This window comes from Balaenoptera physalus, assembly GCF_965194825.1.
Source record: "Balaenoptera physalus genome assembly, chromosome: 13".
In the NCBI taxonomy this organism is placed as follows: Eukaryota; Metazoa; Chordata; class Mammalia; order Artiodactyla; family Balaenopteridae; genus Balaenoptera; species Balaenoptera physalus.
Window position 1 is genome coordinate 92,930,877 of NC_138892.1, and position 26,444 is coordinate 92,957,320.

At 40.0% G+C, this 26,444-nt stretch overlaps 1 protein-coding gene and 1 long non-coding RNA gene across 2 annotated transcripts in view; one reads left to right on the forward strand and one right to left on the reverse strand.

The window, feature by feature from the left end:
- The window catches only part of LOC309641237 (uncharacterized protein), a 487,119-nt gene that overhangs the window by 373,501 nt on the left and 87,174 nt on the right, over window positions 1-26,444 (forward strand). The window lies entirely within an intron of this gene.
- On the reverse strand, window positions 5,173-18,472 carry LOC309641244. The gene is made up of 2 exons (XR_014252574.1): window positions 12,383-18,472; window positions 5,173-10,838 (listed from the first exon to the last, which is right to left on the reverse strand). It is a non-coding gene; the product is annotated as an uncharacterized lncRNA (long non-coding RNA).

A 26,444-nucleotide genomic window follows, 5' to 3' on the forward strand; every position in this document is an offset into this window, starting at 1 on the left:
AGAAGCTAAGCATCTATGTAAACAAAACAAAGCAAACAAAAAACCCCAAAGGAAATAAAAGGAATAGAAGACAAAAGATGAACTGAATGGAGGGCGTATTGTTAGGTAGGAAGCTCTTTCGGAAATTATTTGAAAAGGACAGTTGCCTCTCTCCTGACTAATTTTGATATAAGTCAAAGCCTCTGCTTCTTGTTTTTCTCCAGCCTCAGCTTTTGGTCTCCCTCTCACTGTGCTCACATATCTAGTAAGCAGAAATAACATTGTTCTTCCATATTTCCCACAGAGGCTTTGCCATTGGATCTCTTTCTGGCTTCTACTCACCTTTCCTTTTGGGGCTTGTTTATTTCTGCTCAGGTGGAGCTGGAAGCTGCAATTTCTAACTGGCAGCTCAAGTGACTAAAACTCTTTGATGTTTCATCATTGCAGAAAAATTAAACTAATCTACAGATGATAACATATGTGCTATCAGAGTACATGGAAGAAAGGATAAAGAAAATCCCAAATTTGAGGACAGGTTACAAAGTGCCGAAGTAGATAAGTTAATAGTATGGTTGAGAACTTCAAAAACCGCATAAAAAGCATTAAATCAAAACACCTGAAACTTTGTTGTTCTTTCTTGTACATCTTTTTTGCTCTCCCTTCTATCTTAAAAGATTCATTACAATTTTTGACAGCAATCCGGTTAACAGAACAAAATGTAAAACAAGTGCATCAAAAATTTGAGAATTCTGAGCCGCATTAGGAAATAAAAGGTCAATATTTTAGCAGAACATCCCAAAGTCTCTGCACAACAGATTACCTCCTCTGGAGAGCTGCAATAACATGACTCAATCTGCTGAGTGTCACATGATGCTTGTTTTGAAAATATTTTGCATTTCTTAGCTGAAGGGCACGCTCTAACACTTCAGATTACAATAACATGGGCTTACATTTCAGCTACTTTAATTCACATCACTCTCACAATCTGGCAGAAACATTTTTCACCCAGTCCCTGTTTGTTCTGGTCATACTGAGAATTCTATTTTTAGAAAAAGGTGTTTAAAACGGAACCACAAACACAGATGTAAAAAGATGTTATCCTGAAACTTATGAATGTTTTTCAGATTTCAGACTCAGGAAATGAGATATTAGTTAATTTCTATGGGTGGTCCCATCTTGCCTGGACTGGGAAAGGAAAAGAGGAAACAAAAGAAAAAGACATATACCCTAGCAAGCTCAGAGAAAACTTTTCCCCTCTAACTCTTTTCTTTTAGGTGTAGAGAAAGTGTAAGAGTGGAGAATTATTTGTTGTATCCTGCTCAGATTATATTTCATGTTTTGATTTAAATTTTGCTCATGTGATTCAAGGCCTCTTCCTAAGGAAAGAAAGAAAAAAAAAAAAAAAAACACTGCTTACCCAGAAATGCTTACTAAATCCAACATCACACCTGCTACAGATTAAATGCAGATTAGATTGACTCTCTTCTTCTCACATCCCAGTATCTCTCTTCACTGAGGTGTATCATTTGTACTGCAGGAAATCCAGAGAAACATGGGAGTTAGACACTCAGGCCAGTTAAAAGCAAACAGCCCTAAACAATTAAACATGTTTGAGAAAAAAATCTGAGTGATATTTATTGCTATAAAACATGTTCCTGATTCTTTTGATAACCGTATGCATCAGTACTTCAGCCACACTGGAATTTTTGGTGCAACTGTTAACAAATAATAAATCTTACCTTGCTCTCTCAGAAGAATAAGAAGAAAGCTGTCTTCTGCTAAAGGGAAAGGCTTCTAGATAGGTAACCCACCATTGTGTGTTATTTATTGTAGTTTATTTTGTATCATTCTGACAGCCTCGCCTCAGAGGCACTTTTGGGGAGGGGAGGGACCAGGTGAGGACCTTGACCTAGGGCAGGGCTGAAACCAGTGAGGGAACCAACAGCCGAGGTAGAAGCAGCTGGTAGAAAAGAACTCTATCTGGAAGACAGTGCTATTCTAAGAGGCCCATCCAGTGTGTGATGAATGACTACAGAAGTGAAGGACTGGTGAAGCCAGGCAGAGGTCAGGGGCAGGTTTTAGGAAGAGGCTTCAGCCATGTGTAGCAAATGAGGAAGAAGGAAACCCTGAAACAGTGGCTGGCACATGGCCCAGGCCCACACATCTGCAGTGGCAAAGGCTGTGGCCTAGAGGCACAGGACATCAAACTCAACAGCAAGATACACTCTAGACTCTGCCGCCGGGTGTATCTGAGCCTAACTGTATGTACACTCTGCTCTGGTTAAAGTTGTCCCTGGAACTCAGGTTGTTGGCATCAGGGTCTGCAGCTGAGAAATCTGGTGAAGTTTCTGACAAGAGCCACTTATGTGGTCTCCCTGAGTCCACTTCTGTCTCACTCCAATCTATTTTTCACCAAGAAGTTGGAGAAGTCCGTAAAAAAATGTCTGATAACTACACCCTCTGTTTGGATTCCGTTGAAGGTGTTCCTTTGGCCTGCTGGCTAAAACCGAACCCCAACGAGGCCTACAAATCTGTGCATCTGGCCAGTCTTCCTGTTGATTTCCGCCCTCCAGCCACCATGGCCTTTTCCAGCTGCTCAGTGCATATATGCCTGCTTTGCACCACCTACTCTGCCTGAATATCTCTTCTCCATTTTCTTGCAGAAGCATCAGCCTGTTCTTCAGCTCACCCATCAAGGGTCACTCCCTCGCGGAAGTGCAGACTAGGTGAGGTCCCCTGTTCTAGACTCTCTTGTAGCTTTTCTTTCATCTTCAAAGCAGTTATCACAATAGTGGTCAAATAATGAAGTGTGCAGCTGGTTGTTTAATGTTTGTCTCTCTGGCTGGCTGAAAACTCTACTAGCCTAAGACCACATCTGTGCTGTATTCCACTGTGATTACCTGTCATAAGACCTTTTTCGAAGTAGATGCTTAGTAAGTAGTTACTGAATGATTGAATGTGTGCATAAGGGTTGAGCAACTCATCACCATATCTCAAATCGTAATAGAGTCAACAGTCTGTTCTGCCTGCCTATAAGGCCAGCACACGTAAGGATCCGTCTTAGTAAACCATTCTGTCATGTGATATCATGACAAATAGTATAACACAACAACAGTAAAATGAACCATATCTATGGCTTACTTTATTTACTACTAAATTTATTTTTTTTCAAATTCCTTTTTTTAGGGTTGGAAAAAATATTACTTGTAGAAAATGAAAGAGAGAGAAGAAAAGAGACAACAAAATACCACATCAGTCTTCTGGAAATGATTAAGTCAAACGAACACTCTGCATTGGTGACTTTTCCTATGTTCGTCCATAAGCCACTAAATTTAATGTTGTTTTCCAAAGTCACATCAGTCTACAAACTGTAATACCTTCAACAACCTAGACTTTGGAATGTTGCCAGAGGTCCTTATCTCACCTCCCTGTGGTAATACACTGGAGTTGAAGTGAAGCAACTGATATTACATGAATCCACCAAAGTAAAGGTAAAGTGGATTACCTGCCTGCTAGGCCCAAATGCTGTTGAAATCTGCTACATGTGTAATAGGACTTGTAAAAGGCTGTTCATTCAATTTCTAAAATGTCTCTAGAATCTGTTCCCTCTTCCTGCATCTGTTCACACTCGTACTATCACTGCCTTGGTTTGGACCCTTTCTCATTCCTTGTATGGGCTATTTTAACAGTCTAGCTAATGACTTTTCCGCCTCTTATGTCTCCTTTCTCTAATCTTTCCTCCTGCCCTGCAACTGAAATTAGCTGTCTGAAATGTAAACACGGTCATTTAACTTCCCTAATTAAAGATCTTTCATGACTTTCATTTGCTTATATGAGCAATTTTAAAACTTAAAAATAACAGCGGAGTTCTACTTTCAAATTAGAAACTTAAGAGATATATATAAGATACAAAGTGGTCTGGGGTGAAGTGGAGGGGGTCAGAGCGCTGGTGTTTTGTGCTCCCAGTAGGGCACCTCTTTGGGACCTGCAGGCTCATTGGATGACCTGGCTGACCTCATCAAGGCCAGTCTCTTCAGAAAAGCATTCGTGAGTCTTCACGATCTGACCACACTTTCACCCTCTCGCATAGTCTTGCCAGTCCAGCCACATACTCTCTGACCCCTGGACTTGTCACCATTTCTAACACGCCATGCTTTTTCTTTCATTTTTGCCTTGACATCTTCTGTTACTGCTCACTGGCAAGGCCATTCTCTGATGGTGAAACTTAGGACCCAGTTTCAATCTCATCACTTCTGAAAGGCTTTTCAGATGCCCCCAGTCAGAGCTGGGCTCTCTCCATCCCCCCAGCGCTGGTTCTGTACCTAACCCCATCACAGCACTCAGCACATTATATGGTCTGTCTCCTTATTTGATGTCAGAAAATATTTTACTCTTCCTGGTGAAACTAGTGCTTTCCTAATGCTGGCTGACAGTCAAGTTTTTGCTGAATGCAAGATGATTCTACCTGCTTCCCTCAGGAAGTAAAATTCCTGGGAGGTGAATTCAACATAACTTTTTCCTCGTCACCACTTTCCTCCCTGCCACAATATATAATGCTGTGGACTAGATGTGTCCCCCCACCCCCAATTTATATGTTGGAGTCCTAATTCCCAATGTGATGATATTTGGAGGTGAGACTTTTGGGAGGTAATTAGGTTGTGAGTGTTGAGCCCCAGTGCAAGGGATTAGTGCCCTTATAAGAAGAGACGTGAGAAAGATGATCTCTCTCTCTGCCATGTGAGGATACAGTGAGAAGGTGGCTGCCTATAAGCCAAGAAGGCTCTTGCCAGACACCAAATCTGCTGACACCTTGACCTTGGACTTCTCAGCCTTCAGAACTGTAAGAAATAAACGTTTGTTGTTTAGACCATCCCATCTATGGTATTTGTTATAGAAGCGCAAGCTAAGACACATACCTACATACTTAAGATGCTGCCTTTCTTTTCTCCCTGATTTTCAGCAAGACGTGAATATCCCTTTTTTGGGCTTTGAACCAGACTTTGGATTACAAAGAAGAGTCTAGGGGGATCATGGGGTCACTCCTGAAGACCTAACTAGAGGAGAAAATGCAACAGAGGTGTCAAGTCTTAAAAGACCTTGAAGAGAAAAATTGAGAGAGACCCAGAATTGTTTTTCCTCATGTGGCATATAGTGGGTATGAATTTCTCAAAATCCAAAACTCAGATGTGCAAGAAATTCCAATTTAATATCTATTTAGAGACTCGATTCTTCCTGATGGCAGTAACCATAGTTTTAGTCAATTCCTGGCCAACTTAGTCACTTCAAGTTTTAATGCAGGCAGTTCTCTGATTGCATTTAAGTAGCCTCTTGGCTCCAGGGAAGGAGGAAGTATCTGGGCCTTGGTTAGTAGTTGTCCATGCTGTCATTTGCTGAGGTCATCGTGTATGGTTTCCAGATGTAGTCACTACACTACAGTAGCTTCTGTTGATATGTTCATGCTCTTAATTCTCAGCTATATGATCCAAGCTTTCTTCTGCTGCACTGTTCCCTGGTCATGACTACAAATTTCATTCAGGGCTCTTCACTCTCTGTCAACTAATTCTGTAAACCTAAGCCAGTTTAGTCTCATACAACTTTAGGTTATTTTAGTAAATAAGTGTAACCACCACAAAACTGCCTTACTCTCCATAAATTATGCCACAAATACAGACCTTATTAAAAAAAATTCATTGGCAGGCAGGCTCAAAAACATTTATACAAACTGTTCCGTAAGATCGATGAAGTCCCAGCTCTCTGTTCTTTTGAAGTGCTCCAACTACCTCTTTCATGAAATGTTTACTTGAAGCAGATGCAACAATATCCAGAGGCAGAATTCTGTACCCTTGGAGTCGCATGAGGCAACCAGCAGTTCTCTGACTCAATGATTGGACACAGGTTCATTTGTGGGTCAAGCCTTGGGCATTAATCCTTGAGGGTACAGGTTACAGGCCTGGGTGGACTTTTAAAAAATTTTTTGGCTGCGTAGGGTCTTCGTTGCTGCGCGCGGGCTTTCTCTAGTTGCGGTGAGCGGGGGCTACTCTTCGTTGCGCTGCGCGGGCTTGTCATTGCTGTGGCTTCTCCTGTTGCGGAGCACAGGCTTCAGGCACACGGGCTTCAGCAGTTGTGGCTCGCGGACTCTAGAGCGCAGGCTCAGTAGTTGTGCTGCACAGGCTTAGTTGCTCCACGGCATGTGGGATCTTCCCGGACCAAGGCTCAAACCCGTGTCTCCCTGCATTGGCAGGCGGATTGTTAACCACTGCACCACCAGGGAAGCCCTGGGTGGACATTCGTATTCTGTTCATTGAACAACATATCTGAAATTCCACTCGTTTCCACAATGAGACCTTGTTTCTAACATTCATTATGCTAGTTAGAAAAGCTAGCATTGATGGAGATGTGGATAACAGAAGGTGTATATTCCTATGGGCTGTCTCTGGAGCGTGGGCTCCTGATTTGCATGGCAGGTGGCCACTTCTGGGATTTCAATTCCTGCTTTGGGTAACCTTAGTTCAGCCTGCTATCACAAAAATATCACAGACTGGGTGACTTAAACCACAAACATTTATTTCTCTCAGTTTGGGAGGCTGGGAAGTCCAATATCAAGGCACCAGCAGATTCAGTGTCTGGTGAGACCCCTCTTCCTGGCTTGTAGATAGACGTCTTCTTGTATCCTCCCATGATGGAGAGGAGAGAAAAAGGGCAGCTCTCTTTCTCTTTTTATAAGGACACTAGTTCCCTCATGGAGGCTCCATCTTCATGATCGAATTACCCCCAGAGGCCCCACCTTCAAAGGCCGCCACATTAGGGCTTCAACATATGAATTTTGGGGAGACACAAACATTTAGTCCATAACTGGAAACTAAGCCTTGAGTTATAACTTAAACTAACAAGTACATTACCAGAGTAATATTACTTTGGTTATGCTGAAGGATTTTTAATTTGTCCTCTTCATACACTGGTTCTGCCATAATAACTATCCTTTTGGACAGTGGTGGACTTATGTTAAATTGCCTGAATTTGAGATGGGGGTCACGTGGGATGGAGTGAGGATACATGGATTAGTACTTTAAAATACTATTCTACTCTGTAAATGTACTTTTCTCTCTTGAGAGGAAATGCAGAAGTCTGTTTGCTCATAAACCAGCAGCAGGAGGTGGATAACCCTTTTAGATAAATGTTAACATTTTAATTTTTTTGTGACAACAGAGACCACTGACATGTTGGTTAAGAGAAAATTTAAACTGACCTGATCTAAATTTAGAAAGTAGATCTTGGAGCTTTTCTTTTCTTAAGATAATCTAGTTTATCCTTATTTTAATTAATCATTACATCACAGAAGGTTGCCTTTTCTAATTAACACACAAAAAGGCAGGAATTATAAAGAACCTTGAAATATCTTAATCCCTAAGTATGAAAACCATGCATTGAGAAAAAATAATTTTAAGAAACTTAATAGTAAGTATCTAGCACATAGTAGGGCCTCATTAAACATTCATTTTTGAATGAATGAATGAATGAACAAGTGAAAGCATGATACCAAAAAGCTCATGGGTATGTTATCAAAACACAGGCAAAGACACGGCAACCTTACACATAGTAGAAACTTCTAGATGATTGAGAGAGTTTTTTCTGCAGACACGATCATAGAGAAAACAACTCTGCCAAAATATCACGGGAGAGTTAGGATGAGGCATCCCCAGTGACTCTCCCATCTGTCTCTTTGAACTTGAAGCCCAGAGTCTCAGGGTCTGAGGCGTTCTGCTGGGGACAGAGAGGGGTTATGGGGACAAGAGGAAAGCCCCAAGAAGGCTTTTGCTCCTCTTTGAGTGTCAGAAAACAGAGTAGGGCAGAAATTGTCTGTCAGAAGAAATTTAGAAACATTTATTAAATTTTGACTCCTACATTGTACTAAGTTTATTTTCTTAACTTGATTTTATTTTTTTTCTCAAACTATGCAGGAGTAATTTAAAAGGTCAAATAGTTGTATGAGGCTTACAACAAAGCTGAAAAGTCTCCTCTCTTACCTCTCTTTTCTCTCTATCCTTCCTCTAAAGGGGCAACCAGTTTTAACTCTTTTAGCTATTACCATGTTTATACTCTTATTTCCTATTTTTTTCAGTTTTAGGCATGAACGATTAACTTCGTAATATGGAGGAGGACAATTTAGCTTGTGTACCCCTTTGCGCCTCTCCCATTTTGTCTTTGGAGGGAAGGAAACATGATTTTCCCTCTACCCTTCTGAGTTCTTGGCTGAGAGTCCTGTAATAAGGGACAGATTGACAAGAGAAAAGCAAACAGTAGTTTATTAACATGTATACCTTATGTGTCCATGAGAGAGACCCAGGGAAAAGTGAGTAACTCCCCCAGGTGGCTTAGAATTCAGACTTAAATGCCATCTCAATAGGTTAAAGGTGAGGGGGGATGTACACCTCTTAGGTAAATGATTTTTAGGAATGATGAATGGGGCCTTAGAAGAATAAATGGGAGGTATGATAGTTTGTGACAAAGTTTGTCTGGTTAAGGTGTCCATTTCTAGTCTCCTGTCCTGTGATAAGAATCAATCTTCCCTGGTTATGAAACTCCTGGGAAGGGATTTATGGCAGTTGAGTTCCTTATGGGGAACTTATCTGTCTTTAGGCAGGTAAGAGGAGCTCAGAGAAGGCCTCTCCCTCATTTGCTGTTTTTTCAAGTACTAACAGCTCAAAATGATCAATGTACCAAAGTGGCATATTTTGGGGTGGCAGGTCCTGAATTCCTATAGCCCTATTTTGGGGTGGCATATTCTGCTACCCTTCATCTTGCTATCCTTCTAATATAATGATATCATAATTTTTTGTTAATTCATCATTCAGTGTTTATTCTCATAGGACCACAGGAATATCCATCACATAGCGTGATTACATTTTCTTTCTGGTTCAACTCTTTCTCCATGGAATATTTGCCTCAGTGTTACTTGTTGGGTATTCTATGTATCTATCCCCTATAAGTCTTCCACAGAGGTGTAAATCTCTCAATATATTTAAACACATCAGGCATTTCCTTGGTTTTTATGGCTTTTTAAAAAAAATATTTTATTTATTTTTGGCTGCGATCTTAGCTGTGTCATGAGGGATCTTTTGTTGCGGTGCATGGGCTTCTCTCTAGTTGTGGTGTGCAGGCTCCAGGGCATGTGGGCTCTGTAGTTTGCAGCACACAGCATCTCTAGTTGAGGTGCGCAGGCTCAGTAGTTGTGGCGCGTGGGCTTAGCTGGCCTGCAGCACGTGGGATCTTAGTTCCCTGACCAGGGATTGAACCTGAGTCCCCTGCATTGGAAGACAGATTCTTTACCACTGGACCACCAGGGAAGTCCCCGGTTTTTATGGCACATGCAGTCTATGTTGTAATTAAGAGCCTACGGGTCCTGGGTTTAGACTGCTTGGGATGAAGTTCATAAGGTTCAAGAGTTTGTTGGGATGATTTGAACATAATAAATGGAAAATTTTTAGAAAAATAAGAGTCATGTCGTAGATGTTAATTTGTTATATCCCCCTGTAACCTCTGTCCTTCAGTTCTGGACTATCTGTGTTGTGTGTCCTGTATTGATAGCTTATGTCTCCTCTTTCTTGGTTCACTCCTTATTTGGGGGGAGTACATCCACTGGTAAAGTGTTTCTCAAGCTTTAGCTTGCACCCAAATGGTTTGATAGGACAAAGACTGTAGCCTCCTCCCACCCCCCAGCCCCCGAGTTTCTGCTTCAGTAGATTTGGAGTGAGGTCTCAGAATTTGTATTTCTAAACAAATGTCTAAGTGATGCTGACATCGCTTTGGGAATCACTGCTTTAGTAGCTTTCTGGGAAAGAGCATTGAAGAGAGAAAACTTCTGAGACCTTGCTTTATTCTGTAATCACGCATGATTGATAATTCAAATGGGTTAGAATTCTAAGCTGCAAATCATTTTCTTCTAGAATTTTGACCGTATTGTAGCTTCCAGGAATTCTTGAACCGCCAATGTAACTTTCATTCCTGATAACTTTGTATGTGATCTGCTTTTTCTCTCTGGAAGCTTTTAGGACTTTTTTTTTAAAAGGACCTTTTTATTCCCAATATCTTGAAGTTCTTCTATAATATGCTTGGTGTGTATATGTGTGCTTCCAGTGGGCTGGTGATCACTGGGGTTCTAGGCTCCTTCCACCTGAAAACTCACCTCTTTCAGTTCTGGGAACTTTTCTTGGTGTTTTCTTTTTGATAATTTCCTCTTTTCCATTGCTCTGTTCTCTCATTCTGGAACTTCTGTCATTTGAATGTTCAACTTTCTTGCCCATTTTCTTTTTCTCAGCTTCTTTTTGTATTTTTTACTTATTGGTGGTTTTATTTCCTTTTGGACAGCTTCAACTTTATCTTCCAACACTTTTATTGACATTTTTATTTCTGCCATTTTTTAATTCTAAGAGGGCTTGTTCTCTAAGGATTACTTTTTAAAAAGCATCCTGTTTTTATTTAATGGGTGTAATAGTTTCTCCTCTCTACCTGGGGACACTAGAGTTTGGTGTATGACATTTTCTTTTGCCTCTTGTGTTGTAGGTCATCACTTTTCCTTTTTCCTGTTTTGCCTTCGACTTTCATATTAAAAGCCTTCATCATGCCCAGTGATCCTTGATGGTGTTTTTATGTTTAACTGTAAGGCACTAAAAAGCTGATTGTAAGTTCTGCGTGCACTGGAGAGGCTTGTCAACTGCTGGCTTCATTGTTGGATGATTAGGATGGAACCTGGGTCTTTCAATGGGGAATCTCCAGCTATCTGCCTCTGTGGGTCTTTTTCTCTTGGGTTGGTCAGATTTTCCTATCTCTTGCTTGAGGTTTATCGCTGAAGCTGCTGCATTCTGGGAACAAAAGGGGTAAAGGCATTGGAGACTTTACCATTATGAGTGCAGATTTTTCACTTAATTGTAGTTTTCATTATGACACACATCTTTTGCCCCTAGCTCTGACTATTGTCCTCAAGTCCATATTTCTTTTGTTTCAACTTCTCCAAAGAGAAAACCTCCAGTCTTCTGCTGGGGTTGGCGACAGGCAGACAGCTAGTTGCAGGGAGTTGGGGAGGTGATTTAGAAATTTAGTTGATTTTTACATTAGACTTTCTGCTCCCCTTGAACACCTCCCATCTCCTTTCAGAAGCGTCTTGTTTCTCCAATTGCTGAGTTCTTCTTGGGTTTTGTGGGGGAATTTAATTTCTTGATTTTCTGTTTTCCTTTGATTTATCACTCAGTCTACCTAATTCCGGTTCTCAAAATTTTGTCACTATTTCTCTCTGTTGTTATTTCCTATGTATTCTTGTTCCTATGTGTTTATACATTTTGTTTGGGTAGAAACAGAGGCAAAGAAGTGTATTCAAGTTACCAGATTTCACAAGAAGTAAATGCATATTTCAAAATAGATCAAGAAATATGTATCCTCACACATATGAAATCTGATCAATGAAATATCCTTTGCAACTATAATGATTCTTAGAGTAACTGATGATGCAGTTTGGAATAAGAAAAAAATGTGAATTGTGAATATAGGCACCAGGAGGCAGAAGAAACTTGGATTTGCTATAGGAAAAGAAAAGAACTAAAAGAAAAATGTATCCTTAGAGGTTACTGGCCATCTAATTCATTTTTTTTCCTATACATATTTGTTCAAACTACCAATCTTGATTTCATCCTAACAATGTCCCTTTTATATCTTCATGTTCAATTTTCCCCTACATCTTATTTTTTCCTGTCCCGATTGCTCTGAGCTTAGTCCAGACCCTATACCATGTCTCATGTATGCTATATAGCCTCTATATACACTAATAGCCTCTGTGATGGTTAATTTTATGTGTCAACTTGACTGGGCCACAGGGTACCTGGATATTTGATCAAACATTATTTTGGACGTTTCTGGGAGTGTGTTTTGGATGAGATTAACATTAAATGAGTGGACTTTGAGTAAAGCAGATTGCTCTTCGTAATGTGGGCAGGCCTCATCCAATCAGTTGAAGGCCTGAATAGAACAAAATGACCGACCTCCCCCAAGCAAGAGAGAATTCTCAGCACCCTGCCTTTGGACTTCAACTGCAACACTGATTGGCTCTTTCTGTTGCTACAGCACAGAGCCTTCAGCTAGAACTGTGGCATCGGCTCTCTTGGGTCTCCAGCCTGCCAGCCCAGCCGGCAGATTTTAGACTTGCCATCCTCTGTGATTGTGTGAGCCAATTCCTTAAAAGAAACCCCTTGTTATACAATATATATACATACACACACATCCTATTGGTTCTGTTTCTCTGAAGAACCCTAAAACAGCCTCCTTCCTTGCTTTAATTTCACCCTTACTCTTATCCACTCTCCAAGTTGCAACATGCAATTGGCTTCTAAAACTGAAATAGGATACTGTCACTTACCTGTTAAAAAGCTCTTCAGTATCTTCTTTATAGTTTTTCACAGTTCCAAGCTACTTTTCCACCTTATCCCCAGCCCCTCAATGGTGAAATCTTCCTGAACACGCTGTGGTCTTTCCTCCTCTGTCCATTTGCATGCATGGTTTCTTTGGGGACTGTCCTCCCTCTTTTCCATTTGGAAAATTGGTCTTCTTTTAAGCCCCTGCCAATATATCACCCATATGAAGTGTTAGTAATGCTTTTTCTCTTTCCCAACAAGTGAAGGCTTTCCTTCCCTAGCCCCACAGAACCTCTCCTATAGTATATATGAAAAGAAATGCAACCCAAATTGATCATATTGCATTGAGACTATTTGTTTTTATTTCTCTTTCTCATAAGACTCCAAGACTCTTCAAGGCGGGGGGTGTCTAGTATTGGGCTGGCCAAAAAGTTCATATGGTTTCCCATAACCTCTGATGGAAAAACCCAAATGAACTTTTGGGCAAACCCAATGCATAGGCGGTATGTTGTGAACATTTAATTACTATTTCTGGGACTGTACTTGAAATTCCTTCAGCATTTCTTATTGCAGCTGGAAAAGGACTGAAAAAAAAAAAAAGAACTGAATTCACTGCAGTTGAAGTTAAATTTTAGTTCTGTATATCACAGCTGATACAGCAAAGGAGAAGACGGTTTCTATATTTTCCAGTACAATTACTCCCTCTCCCTGTCCCCATTAGATCCTGCCATCTTGTTCTTTGATTCCTGGTTTAATGTTCTAATTGTTTTCATAGTTTCTATTGTATGGATGCTTCAAGCTTTTTTTTTGAAACTGATAGTCTATAAATCATAAATAGCCTAAACCAGTATATTGCTTATTTTCCCAAGAGGCTTTACTTGTAAAATACTAGTTGCCTCTTCTTTGGTGAGGCTTTATATATTGTTAAAAAAAAATAAAGGACAAGAAAAATATTTAAAATGAGGGGGATGTAAAAACATTACTACCTTCTTCTGTCTTTCCCGGATCCTCCCTCTCCCCATGACAGAGACTCATTCTAAGGCAGACTCCAGAAGTTAGAAGAAACGATATGAGGCAGGCTCTTTCTTGAAGTTATCCCTCACTTGGCTCCAGCTTCCGAGCTCTGAAGAAATTGTGGCCTTTTCTGCTCCACCATCCTGGGCAATGGATTTCTCCCTGCTGTTGTGATCTTCACTCTGGTGGCTGTGCGGGGATGGGAGCTTCCAGAGCTCAGCCCCCGTGCCTTTATCAGACTCCAATTTCCAGTTTCCTTCAAGCTCCCAGGAAATTTACCTTTTAGAAAATTCTTCTTCCTGACCTCACAAAGTTTTTTGCCTCTTTGTTGACTTCCCTGATATCTGTGCTTTTTTTGTCAGTTGACTTTTTTTTTTTTCAAATTCAAGTTAAAGTTTCAGTGCTTTGTTCAGTTCTCTGGGCAACAGCTGTGCAAACGAGGCCTTTTGTCTGTTGCTGGTGGCTGAGCCTGGAAAAGAGGGAGAGAAGCTGTCAACTACTTTATTAAGGCAGATCCTTGTTTAGTTATTTTAGAAACCACTTTGTCTCTCTGAATTTTTTTTTTTTTTCTTTTAAAGTTCTTCTTGGGTTATTGGATACAGTGAACTTTCAAATTCGTCTTTAGTCTCACCATCTTTTTTCTAATCGCTTCAAAAAATTTGTTATGCGTGATAGGTCACCTGAGGAACCAGGAATGAATATATAAATATATATTCTTATATAAAGAATATAAATTCTTTTGTGTAGGGATTCTATGACACTTTTCTTTGCTAATAGGTATGCAGGATAAAGCTCATCTCTTAAGACCAGACTGAAGGGAAGCAATACAAAGCATCTAGCACAGCAAAACTGTAGCAACAAAAAAGATTTCTTTTTATAGTTCCCAGAAAAAATGAAGTCAAAACTTCTGAAAGAATAACAGAGGCTGTTATTTTACATCTGTGGTCAGAGTTGAGAGCAACTAGTTTCTCTCCCTAATGTGGGCTGTACAATATCTCTATTCAGGATCACGCCGAGAAACAATGAAAAGTGGCCTCGTGACCGGGAGAATAATAATCCAAGGAAACCTGACATTTAGTTTGTTTTTGATTAATTATTACTCTAAAATGAAACATGTGGTGAAGGTTTTGGTTCAAGTTTTGTTTTCCTCCCCACCTTGCCTCTAACATTCCCCCATCCGGGGCTGCTTGTATCATTTCACCAGCGGCTTCTCTTGGTATCAGTTTTTCCTGTGAGCTGAAATTTAAGTCTTTAATTAGAGGAAGGAAAGCAATCAACTTAACGCAACACCCTGTAAATGGCAATTTTACCGGATTTAAGTGAAGTTGGTAAATAGTTTCATGCCCCTTTTATTGTTAGGTACTTAAGAAAATGTTCTTGTCCAGACTCTGGAAATCTTTTCTTTTTTCTACTCAAAGGGAGACTCAATAGGTGGAGAAACAAAAGCCCTGCAGGTGGCTCCATGCAGACCCAAGACAAATCGAGATCAACATGCAGAAATCAGACAAAAGCAATAGAGGTGGCAATGATGAGGGAGGGGGTATCCTGGAAGGTCAGGTGTAAGGATGCAGCTGTTTTCTTTCCAGGTACTGGTCAGCCCTCTATCCCATTCTTCTAAAAAAAGAGGAGAGAGAAGGCAACGTTTATACATAAGATGAAAAGTTCGTACATATTATAAAAATTTGCTACTTTCCCTCAGAATCAGAACAGAGTCACCAAGTAGAATAAACTCTTCTTTTCACTCTTGTAAAACAAAATAATTATTACCATCTAATGGGTATCTACTACATGCCTGGTGCAATGCTGGGCACAATGTGTGTGTTGTCTGATTTAATTGTCATCATTAATATTAGTTCCATTTTATTTTTTATTTTTATGTTTTCCAATCTAGTACTTTGATTTTTATTCATATTCAAATTTCACACATTTAAATTAAAACAAAAACAAAAACACTGATAAATCAGCAAATTACCTCGAATGCAACTCTGTGCTGCCATTATTATATTTGCTTCCTCTTTCCCAGACACCAAAGTCAGGTACACAGTAAGTGCTTTCTACACAAAATAAAAGGTTCTGAATAAAAGAGACCTCATCAGTGTTATAGATAATCTGGAGTCCTGAGGAAATCATTTCCACAAGGTAAAGGAGATAGAGTGACACTGCATTTATCTGAAGATGACCATATTCCTCATAGGAGAGGATCTCATCCCCTGTCCGTGCCTTGAAGATAAAGACATGTTGGGAGTGGATCCTGCTTAAACTGCTGGACCTTATGGGCCTGACGCACATAGCCGTAGAGAATTCCTCTCATACATTTTACTGCCGAATGTTCCAGCTCATGGGTCCTTCCCTTGTCCTCATCAACGCGCCTGTACGCAAGAGCCAGGCCCCTTAGCACAGTACAGCCTGTCGTGGATCTTGGCCTGATCATCGCCACATGTTTTAGTGGGCAAGAGACCTGTGGTTGGACTTTGAAAGGGCAGCAATCTTACTTGACAACTCTGTAATAGTGATCCAATTTATCCCGTAGTTTTATTATCAGGTCTCGGAAGATTAATGCTTTTAAGAGGTTCAAAGTGAGCCAGACTTTTAAGAAAGCTGGTGGAGAAGCCATACCTTAAGAATGCATCAGGTGAGAGCTGGCCATTACAAATTGTTGACTCTAATCATAAGCGTCGCAGGCTGAACTATAGCAGTTTGCAAAACTGAGCGTTGGGTGAGGGGTCTTCGCTCCAAGACCTTCCAGCTCACTTTGGCCACGAGCGCAAACATCGCGCGATCTGCTCCGCCCGGCAGGCCCCGCCCCGCACGACACTGTCGGGAGGCGCACCAGCCGGAAGTCATCGCGAGGGCGAGCTTCGACCTGTCTCCGCGGCCTCCCGAGCAGCCAATATTCTATTTTAAGAGGGAGACGGTGATCTCAGTGAGGTAGGGAAACTTGTCCAATGGATGCAGCTAATTAAGAGTGTTCACATCCCGTCGACATATTGTGTAGGTTGGAGTAGGTTAAACACTCCTTTATAGGTATTCAGTAATTTAGCAATCAATCTCGTATTCGCTTTTTTTTTGAGAATCAGTTGTTTAAAAAAGTAGGCATTTTAAACTAAGGGTTATATGTAATCTTTGTTACACGTCAACCATCCTTTCAATTCAGTAATCTTTTATTGAGTATCTACTACGTCATGCTGTGTTAAACAGGTGCTGGAGAGAAAGCAGTTAACAGTAGCCGACCAATTGTACAGGTTTGTCACACAGACATACAAAATTATTGCATACACACACTGCACTGACTTTTGACTTTGTAAACTTATTTTTTGAACAGCACATACAAAGGAACTTCGAACTGTCCTTTACCCAATTGCGTTTCATATTGCATACCAAACCTAGAATGTTTAAGAAAGGACCCAGAACATCTGAGAAAAGCACTGGAATATGTCTAACCCAGGTTATGTCCACATTTCCAAAAGATTTCTTCTTGTGGAGTTTAGCATTAACCTATCAAAGTAAGAACATGGGAAATTGGTTTCTTTTTAAGAAGTAAAAGCATGTACTATAATCACCTTGATAGGAACTGCTTTTGTTAATCTTTTTTGTAAAGGATTTTCAAAAGCAGAAAAGTACTTATTTATCAGCAAATTCAGTCTAATGACTGGTAAATTTCTGTTTCATTTTGTAATGATAGGTAAGGTTTTAAGATTGAATGAAAAGGAAGAAAGGTTTTAGTGAATTTCTTAAGGCTTAGTGCCCTTCTCCTTTGTTGGTTCCACTATAGAAAAAAGGATGACCTTTTCCAGTGATGTTTTGCATTAGCAAGAAACACCAAATCTTGGAAGTGAGATTTTTTTTTTAAAAGAAATTCCTCTATTATTTTTTTATTATTATTTATTTATTTATTTTATTATTTTTAGCTGTGTTGGGTCTTCGTTTCTGTGCAAGGGCATTCTCTAGTTGCGGCAAGTGGGGGCCACTCTTCATCGCGGTGCGCGGGCCTCTCACTATCGCGGCCTCTCTTGTTGCGGAGCACAGGCTCCAGACGCGCAGGCTCAGTAGTTGTGGCTCACGGGCCTAGTTGCTCCGTGGCATGTGGGATCTTCCCAGACCAGGGCTCGAACCCGTGTCCCCTGCATTGGCAGGCAGACTCTCAACCACTGCGCCACCAGGGAAGCCCGAGATTGTTTTTAACATATAAAAGATTGTTGAATTACTGCAAAGTGCAAAGGCTGGAGCAGAAGTTCTTAATTGATAATGTCCCCAGTGGGGAGCTTATCCATTTAAGTAGAACTTTTTAGAAGCCACGAGGAGAAGGGGTGGCTTGGGAGAGGAAAGAATGCTTTTGAAACTCTGAGTATTTAGGTGAAAAATGATGCCATATATTTGGTTGCTTGTCTCATGTCTGTTCTGGACCTGTTTTTAAAAAGGGAACAATGGACAATAAAGATTTGGAATAATTTCACAGCATATTAAAGTCACACATAAAATACAGAGGAGATGCAGGGAATTAAAATCGTAAAAGCTCATTTTTTGCTAGGATAGGTAACTTCTCCAAAATGTATTTGAAAATCATTAAGAACTCAACTGAGACAGTGAATTCAATGATCTAGTGAATCAAAGAGGCTGCAGTGAGTGCTCTTACCCAATTCTTTGTTTAGATTAAATTGAACAAACAGCCTTCCTAGGCAGTTTTGATATGGGACCCTTTTTTCACAAGAGGAACATAGACTAAACGATAACTCTTATTTATGTTATTAGGACTGCTTGAGAAATTTAAATAAGAAAGGAAAGATCTTTGGAATTTGACAAGCTGTGCCACTAGCAATAGGCATACATGTAATTGTTCAATTAGCAAAGTACATCATGTGGGTGCTACCTTTGGGAACAACCTTTGATGGGTGCATTACAGTGTCTAACAGGAAGTGATACATAGTTGATAGCGATTAGTTCGTTCTTTTAAACACTACTGGTCAAACTTCTGTATCTTCCTATGCCCACATTTCCAATTAAGGAGTACATTACTGACCTAAAGGCCATTTGAATCAAATGGTAGAACATTATGCCATTTTAAGCAACTTTTTAAGAGCCCCAACAATAGCATAACAAATACATACATTAATATATATTATTTAGTTAGAAATAAGTGCATTTTCCTTTTTTTATGTTCCAATGCTAGGTGAATGGAAAGTTTTTAAATGCATTTCAGGAACTGAAACAGAATTCTTTTCCTATGTGACGTAGAAAAAGAAGAGCAAAATTGAATTTTTGATGCTTCAGGTGTTCATACATTAATGAGAATATGAATACTTGCAAGGGAGCTCTGCATTTAGTATTATCTCTCATATTTGAAGATGATGCTTACAGGTTGACCATGATGCCAAAAAACACATAAAAAATTTCTTGTTTGCAGGGACTATTTTTAATCATGAGGGGATGCGCTAAGTGGCTATAACTTGGAGACTTAAAAATAAAACGTTGCAAACTAGAGAGAAGCTTATTTCTCTCTTTCCTAATAGTCCAAAGGTAGGTGAACTGACCAGGACAAGCTGACAGCTCTGTTCCACAAAGTCATTCAGGCACCCAGGTTCCTCCCATCTTAGGTTATACTCTCCCTTAGGGTGACTCATCACCACCATGTCTAAGCTCCAACCACTAACAGGCCAAAGAGGAAGTACAGGCAAGCAGATTCCTCTGAAGATTATGACCATGTCAAACTTTACCAGAGCCCTGTGATTCTGGAAACCCGCAATGGTTAAAGAAATCTCTCCTATTCTTTGTGTTCCGGGAAACAACTTACTGCAAAGAACCACACTTACCCATGATTTAGAAAAGACTCAAGATGCCGCTCTTGTTTGTGTATGACAAGACCAGACACAGACCCTCCAAATTCCCATTCTTTGCTTCCTAACTGATTAGCAGAACGGTTTGGTCCCCACTGATCACTGGGAACAAAATATTTATTAACCAAGCTTTGGTTAAGATTTTCTCCTTCCCTTGAGCCCCTTGAAGTTTGGCCTGCCCTCAGCCTGAGCCGGGGTACAGCCCCTCGTTAAGGGTCTCCCAGAAAATGGGCTGGACTCAGGGTGAAACATTCTTTGATCTGCTGTCTGACTTTGCCACCCTTTCATCCCTCTTCCCCGCACCTGGTTCTGTCTAGCCTTGCTTCCTCCTCTTGGTGGAAGAAACCCGTTTTGCCTGACACGTGCAGATCATGTGGTCAGAGTGTTCTCCCTGCTGTAATAGTTCTCTTCCCTCCCATTGCCATCATCCCTCCCCAATGCTTCTCAATAATCCTTTCGAATAAAGTCCAGATTTGTTTTTAATCCGACAGATGTCAACCAGAAACTCCACTGGTTGGAACCTAGCTGCCAAGGAGCCTGGGAAAGCATCTAGCTGAACAGCTAAACCCAGCTAAAACTCGGGGGTTCTGTTCCTAAAAGAAATAAGAGGGCAATTGCCAATATCTGCCACACTCTTCATAAAGTCAGCCACTATGTGCAGTTCCACATCCTCTTCTCCCCGAATTTTGCTCAAAATAGATCACCCAGAATCCATTTGTCATGTGCCACCTTGGTCTCCCTGTCAGAGTTTCCCTGAACTACTCTGCCATATTTCTGAAAATGTGTCAATATGGTCTTCCTTCCATCAAAAATGCTTGGGGCTTCTCAAATTCACCTTAGGACTGCAGCTTTGAGCTTAGGGCTTCTAAATGTCAGTGTTTAAAACTTAAACTTTGGAAAATGTATTTTTGTGGAAAGAGGTGGGCTTTAACAGGACCATTGTATAGGGTTGTGTAGGTTGAACAACCCTACCAGGCAGTTCTGGTCTTTACAGATGGATAGAAATGACATCAAATTCTGGCTCTGCAGTTCCTAGCTGAGGAATGTTAAGCCTGGTGTATAACCTTATGAAGATTTGGTTCCTTGTCAAAAAATGAGAATACTTAAGACCTGCCTTGTAGAGTTACTGCAAGAATTAGAGATAAGATTCATGAAGTGTCTAGTATAGTGTCTGGCCCTTGGCATATGCTTGATAACTGGTGGATGCCATTTTAATTATTAGATAAAGCTTTTCTTTGGAATTCTGGAATTCTCCCACTCCATCTCCTCTTCCAAATGCTTCATCGTTCTGTGCTGCTGCCCCTAGTCTGGTTCCACACCCACATCTCATCTTTCTGGACGACATGCTATGCTGTCTTCAGTGTTTTTGTTTTCTCTTCTCTGCTATCAAAATTGCCTAATCTGGGTTGAATTACTTTAAGGCTGAGTTTTCTGATTTTAGATATAAAATTTTCTTTAAAAAGGTAGTTCTGGGACTACAACAGATAGGATGAATTGGATCTTTGGTTGTTTCAAACTACAGCATGCTGAGAGCTATGGGACAATGAAATGACCCTGTGATATTTTCTCAAGTATCCTCCTGTTAACTATTTTCTACACATAGTAAGAGTAGAAGAATTGCATTGCTCCCACTTGTTGAGAAAAATCCCATAAAGATGTTTAAATAGCCAGAATGTATTGCACACCTTGGTGGCCTGCATTTTGATGGAACATGCATCAAGTGGTGATTGAGATTAGTTTTAGAATCTACTCCCTAACACAGAAAGATGGAGTCACTCATTTCTTTCATGGTGTTGAGATAGTGTTTGTGGGTGAATGTACACGGATTCTTATTTCAGGTATATATGGTTTTAAACGGAGATCTGCAAGTCTCATGGTGTGCTTCCATAGGTGTTCTTTTGATATAAATCTTTAAACACTTTAAAGTCCTGGCAGTGGATTACTTGTTTTGCTAAGAATAACCTTAATCTTTGAGTTCTCACCAAATTCAGGCTTAATCATTATGCACCCAAATATTCCATACCATCTGTTGGTGTTGTTTATAAGGGAATGAAAGTAGGCACATATAAATTTGAAGCAAAATAAATTATGTAGAGAATCCTTGAGGCTTCCAGGTAAGGCAAAAAACAAATTTCATAGAGGCGAGGCTCAGTAATTTTTGTTGCATTGGATGGATTAAAACAAGGCTTCACAGATTACCAGCATCTCAGCTTGGTGCTAAAGAGTAAAGTTTTCATGATGATGAAGCATTTTTACTTTTCCTTAAGTCTTATTGCAGGATTTGGGGAATACTGATGTAAATGGGGAAATGTGTTGAGTAAGTTTCTGAGAAGGTTGCTAGAAAATAACCGAATAACTACAAGAGAATATTTAATGTAAACATCTAAAATTATTATTCTGCTACACCCTGTTTTGGGAGCCTAAAGGCTGGCTGGTGATAGTTATAGGAGTGAAATAAACAGGAAGAAATTGAAGTCAACCACAACACCTCCCTCCCCCAGTCAATATCATGGCGAGATTTGATTCTACTGGCACCCCTGCCACTAAGTCCAAGTCGCCATCATCTCCTTCCTGGACTATTGCAACAGCTTCCTAACTTGTCCATCCACTTCTGTTGCATTTTTCCAAATTATCACATGATAACCAGAGTAATTTCCTAAAAACAGAAATCAGATCATGCCACTCTCCTCCTTAAAACTTCTCAATAGTTTCCTATTGAATTTAGAGTAAAATCCAAGCTTCTTCCCATGTCCTACAAGATTCTGCCTTTTCTGGCTTCTGAAACTCTTTCAGTCTGATCAATACTTCTTACTAAGCATGCTCCAGACCCTCGACCTACTTCATAGTGCTTTCCCACTCAGCCTCTGTCCTCTGCCTTCTCCCACTCTTCACTGGGTATTTTCCTCATCTTTCAGGTCGGAGTTTAAAGATAACCTTCTCCGGGAAGCCCTTCCAGATTATCCCATCTTTCTCTGGTGTTCTCTATCACAGCATCTGTCTTTCTCTCAGCCTTTGTCACTATTTGTAATTATATGCTGATTTGTTTATTGTGCCTCTCTCTCACCAGGGTGTAAGCCCCATAGAGTACATAGACCATGTCTCTTTTATTCATTACTCAACCTTTAGAACATGCTGGGAACATAGTAGGTGCTCAGAAAATAGTTGTCGAGTGAGTGGGACAAACAGTGACTACAAAAACAAACATCTCTTAGGCCCTTATTTTGCATTAGATACCTGTCCTACCATGATCCTAACATTTCATCCTTACAAGAAACTTATAAAATAGGTACTAACATCCCTGGTTTGCGGATGATGAACCCAAGGTTTAGAGAGAGTTTAAATAACTTGTCCAAAGTTTCACAGCTAACAGATGATGAAGCTAGGACTCCAACTTAATTCAAACCTAAAGTTCATGCTGTTAACCACCCTGCTATATTGATGTCTATCCATTTATCCTGCAAGCAGTTAGTAAGGATATAAAGTGAATAAAACTATTAGGAAATAAGGAGCAATAGCAGTAGTAGTGCTTTGTTTCAAATTTATAAACGAATTGGCATTTGAAACATACGTATGGATGAAATTACCAGATGATATTTGTAAAGCAGCCTGGAATCCAGCACAGTGCAACGCACTGTCCAGAGGGATTACAGGGTAGAGAGAATTGAGAGCGCACAGTGATTGATGGGAGCAGCCTCTGCCATGAGGAACGTGATGGATGAGACTTGGAGAAGCCTGTGACTGAGCTTGTTCTTCTACTAGAGAGGAGACAATGGCTATCTTAACAAATGACAAGGCTGCTTCTAGTGTGACAGGAGTAGAGCTGAAATCAGGTTTTCAATCTACTTTTGAGGAAACAAATGGCAATGTTTACCTTATAAATGTTGGTAGCCTCCATGCAGGAAATGTCCCTTCAGGCCATTTGAAAATGTTCCATAGATCCATGTTGTTATGGCAATGTAGTGGAGCAGCTGTAGAATGAGATTTGTAAAGGAAAAACAAGATCTAAGTCTTAATGCTTACAGCCTGTCTTATCAGTCGATTTCATTTCTCTTTGAGAACGTGGAGGGAGTTAGAAAATGTAAGTTAGAAAATGTGAAACCATTGAGAGATTGTTCTAGCCTTTGGATATCCATCAGGCTGAATATTCTAATACACAATCACATAAAAGCATGAAGGTCCCTTCTAAGTTTATCAGTATTAAAGCAGCAACTTTAGAGGTTTTTTTTTAAAAAAAAAGAATCACAAACTAATTAAACAGGAGGAAGTTTTGCTTGAGCAAAAGGTCAAGATGCTTAAAATTATACTTTTCCATATATCTCTAAAAATCTCAGAAAAAAATATTACTGTTTTTGTCAATCATTTGATTATTTGCTTTTAAATTCCAGTTATTACATTTAGGCTGAGAAATGCTTTGTACAAAAGTACATTTCAATTAAAATTTTTTTAATACCTCCAGTTGGGTGTTTATCTGTAGACAGAAATAGGACATTTCAGACACTGATTGGGCTGATTAATGGTGCTCATCAGGAAGAACCAAGGGATCATAATTAAACACCAAACCTACATGGTCTGTTGGTTTTATGTTGTATAAATTATGCATGTGTTTGGCATTTATATTTCACAGAAAAATTACAGTGCTGTTTCCCTGATGCATTTTCTACATAAAGAATATTATATGTGTGTGAATGTGAATATGAATTTTCAGTCCCTGATGTATTACCTTTCTTTTTAATAAGCAAAAATTTCAAACAAAGATTCAATAGCTTCACCTTGAGGATGCAGGAGGCTCTACTTCTGCTTCTTCTATACTACTGCCTCTTACAAAATAGTCAACTATTTAAGGTAAGAATCAATCTAGACACTGTTGCCTTTTGAGTCAATTGTCCCTAGACTTGTATATATCACAGAACATAGGAAGAAACCCCAAAGTCAGATGAAAATAGTTTCTGGGGTGCAGTAGAGTTGCTACCTTTCTACTTTTCAAGGTAAAGGCATTGAAAATAAAACCGACTATCATCACTATTATTCACAAAAACTAGTAAGGACATAATTATAAAATTCAAAATCAAATGAATTTATTAACAATTCTCTACATTGTCCCATTTTTCTTGCCTCACCTCGAAGCACTAAAATTTATTATTCACAGCATGGCACGAACCTGTGGACCACCTTTTGGAAATGATTTGCTTCATGGGTCATTAACTTCTATTTCCTAGGTAGTATTTGCACATTGTTGGCAATTGGTCATACCACGGGCATAGTACTGTATACCTAGCCTCTCAGGATAGGGGTTCTAGGCTAGCTATTAAGAAAAACACAAGGCTTATCTCTTAGTCTCTTATTATACACCCCTCCTGCTTGCTGACCAGGCCACAGCAGCCTTCTTTCAGCTCTAAGAATGTACAAGTCCTCTCCTGCTTCAGTCTCATGCTGCTGTTCCTCTGTCCATACCCATCTCTCCAGCATTCTTCACCGGGTTAATACCTCCTTATCTTTTTCAGACTCAGTTTAAATGTTTATCAGAGAAACTATCCTAGACCATGCATTTCTTTTTTTAAATAAATTTTATTTATTTATTTATTTATTTATTTAATTTATTTATTTTTGGCTGTGTTGGGTCTTCGTTGCTGTGCGCGGGCTTTCTCTAGTTGCAGTGAGCGGGGGCTACTCTTCGTTGCGGCGCATGGGCTTCTCATTGCGGTGGCTTCTCTTGTTGCGGAGCACGGGCTCTAGGTGCACGGACTTCATTAGTTGTGGCACGTGGGCTCACTAGTTGTGGCTCACGGGCTCTAGAGCGCAGGCTCAGTAGTTGCGGCGGATGGGCTTAGTTGCTCCACGGCATGTGGGATCTTCCCGCACCAGGGCTTGAACTTGTGTGCCCTGCATTGGCAGGCAGATTCTTAACCACTGCATCACCAGGGAAGCCCAACCATGCATTTCAATAAGGTGTCCTTGTTAGGCTTTCTTACTAAACCTGTAACTTTCCTCTGATGAACGTAATACAGTGCAGTTAATAGACTATAAGATCTCAGAAAGTGCAGTGCAGGGATATGCTTATCTTTGTATCCTCGCCACCCATCATATGCTTGTCACATAGCTGATGCTCCATCAACAGTTGGTGAATGATTAATAATTAAACAAAATATAATAACAATATTACCATTTATTGAATGCAGACTTTGTTTCTGGTACTTTATATGTAATAATTGTCTCTAATCTTCACAATAAACTTGGGAGGTTCTTCTTTCTATGCTTGCTGTGTGAAAGAAGAAACTGAGGTTCACAGATTTTTCTTTAAAATTTAATTTTATTTATTTTTTTATACAGCAGGTTCTTATTAGTCATCCATTTTGTACACACCAGTGTATATGTGTCAATCCCAATCTCCCAATTCATCCCACCACCACCACCCTCCACCCCTGCCGCTTTCCCCCCTTGGTGTCCGTATGCTTTTTCTCTACTTCTGTGTCAATTTCTGCTCTGCAAACCGGTTCAGCTGAACCATTTTCTAGGTTCCACATATATGCGTTAATATATGATATTTGTTTTTCTCTTTCTGACTCACCACTCTGTATGACAGTCTCAAGATGCATCCACGTCTCTACAAATGACCCAATTTCGTTCCATTTTATGGCTGAATAATATTCCATTGTATATATGTACCACATCTTCTTTATCCATTCCTCTGTCGCTGGACATTTAGGTTGCTTCCATGACCTGGCTATTGTAAATAGTGCTGCAGTGAACATTGGGGTGCATGTGTCTTTTTGAATTATGGTTTTCTCTGGGTATATGCCCAGTAGTGGGATTGCTGGGTCATATGGTAATTCTATTTTTTGTTTTTTAAGGAACCTCCATACTGTTCTCCATAGTGGCTGTATCAATTTACATTCCCACCAAAAGTGCAAGAGGGTTCCCTTTTCTCCACACCCTCTCCAGCATTTGTTGTTTGTAGATTTTCTGATGATGCCCATTCTAACCGGTGTGAGGTGATACCTCATTGTAGTTTTGATTTGCATTTATCTAACAATTAGTGATGTTGAGCAGCTTTTCACATGCCTCTTGGCTATCTGTATGTCTTCTTTGGAGAAATGTCTATTTAGGTCTTCTGCCCATTTTTGGATTGGGTTGTTTGTTTTATTAATATTGAGCTGCATGAGCTGTTTATATAATTTGGAGATTAATCCTTTGTCCGTTGATTCATTTGCAAATATTTTCTCCT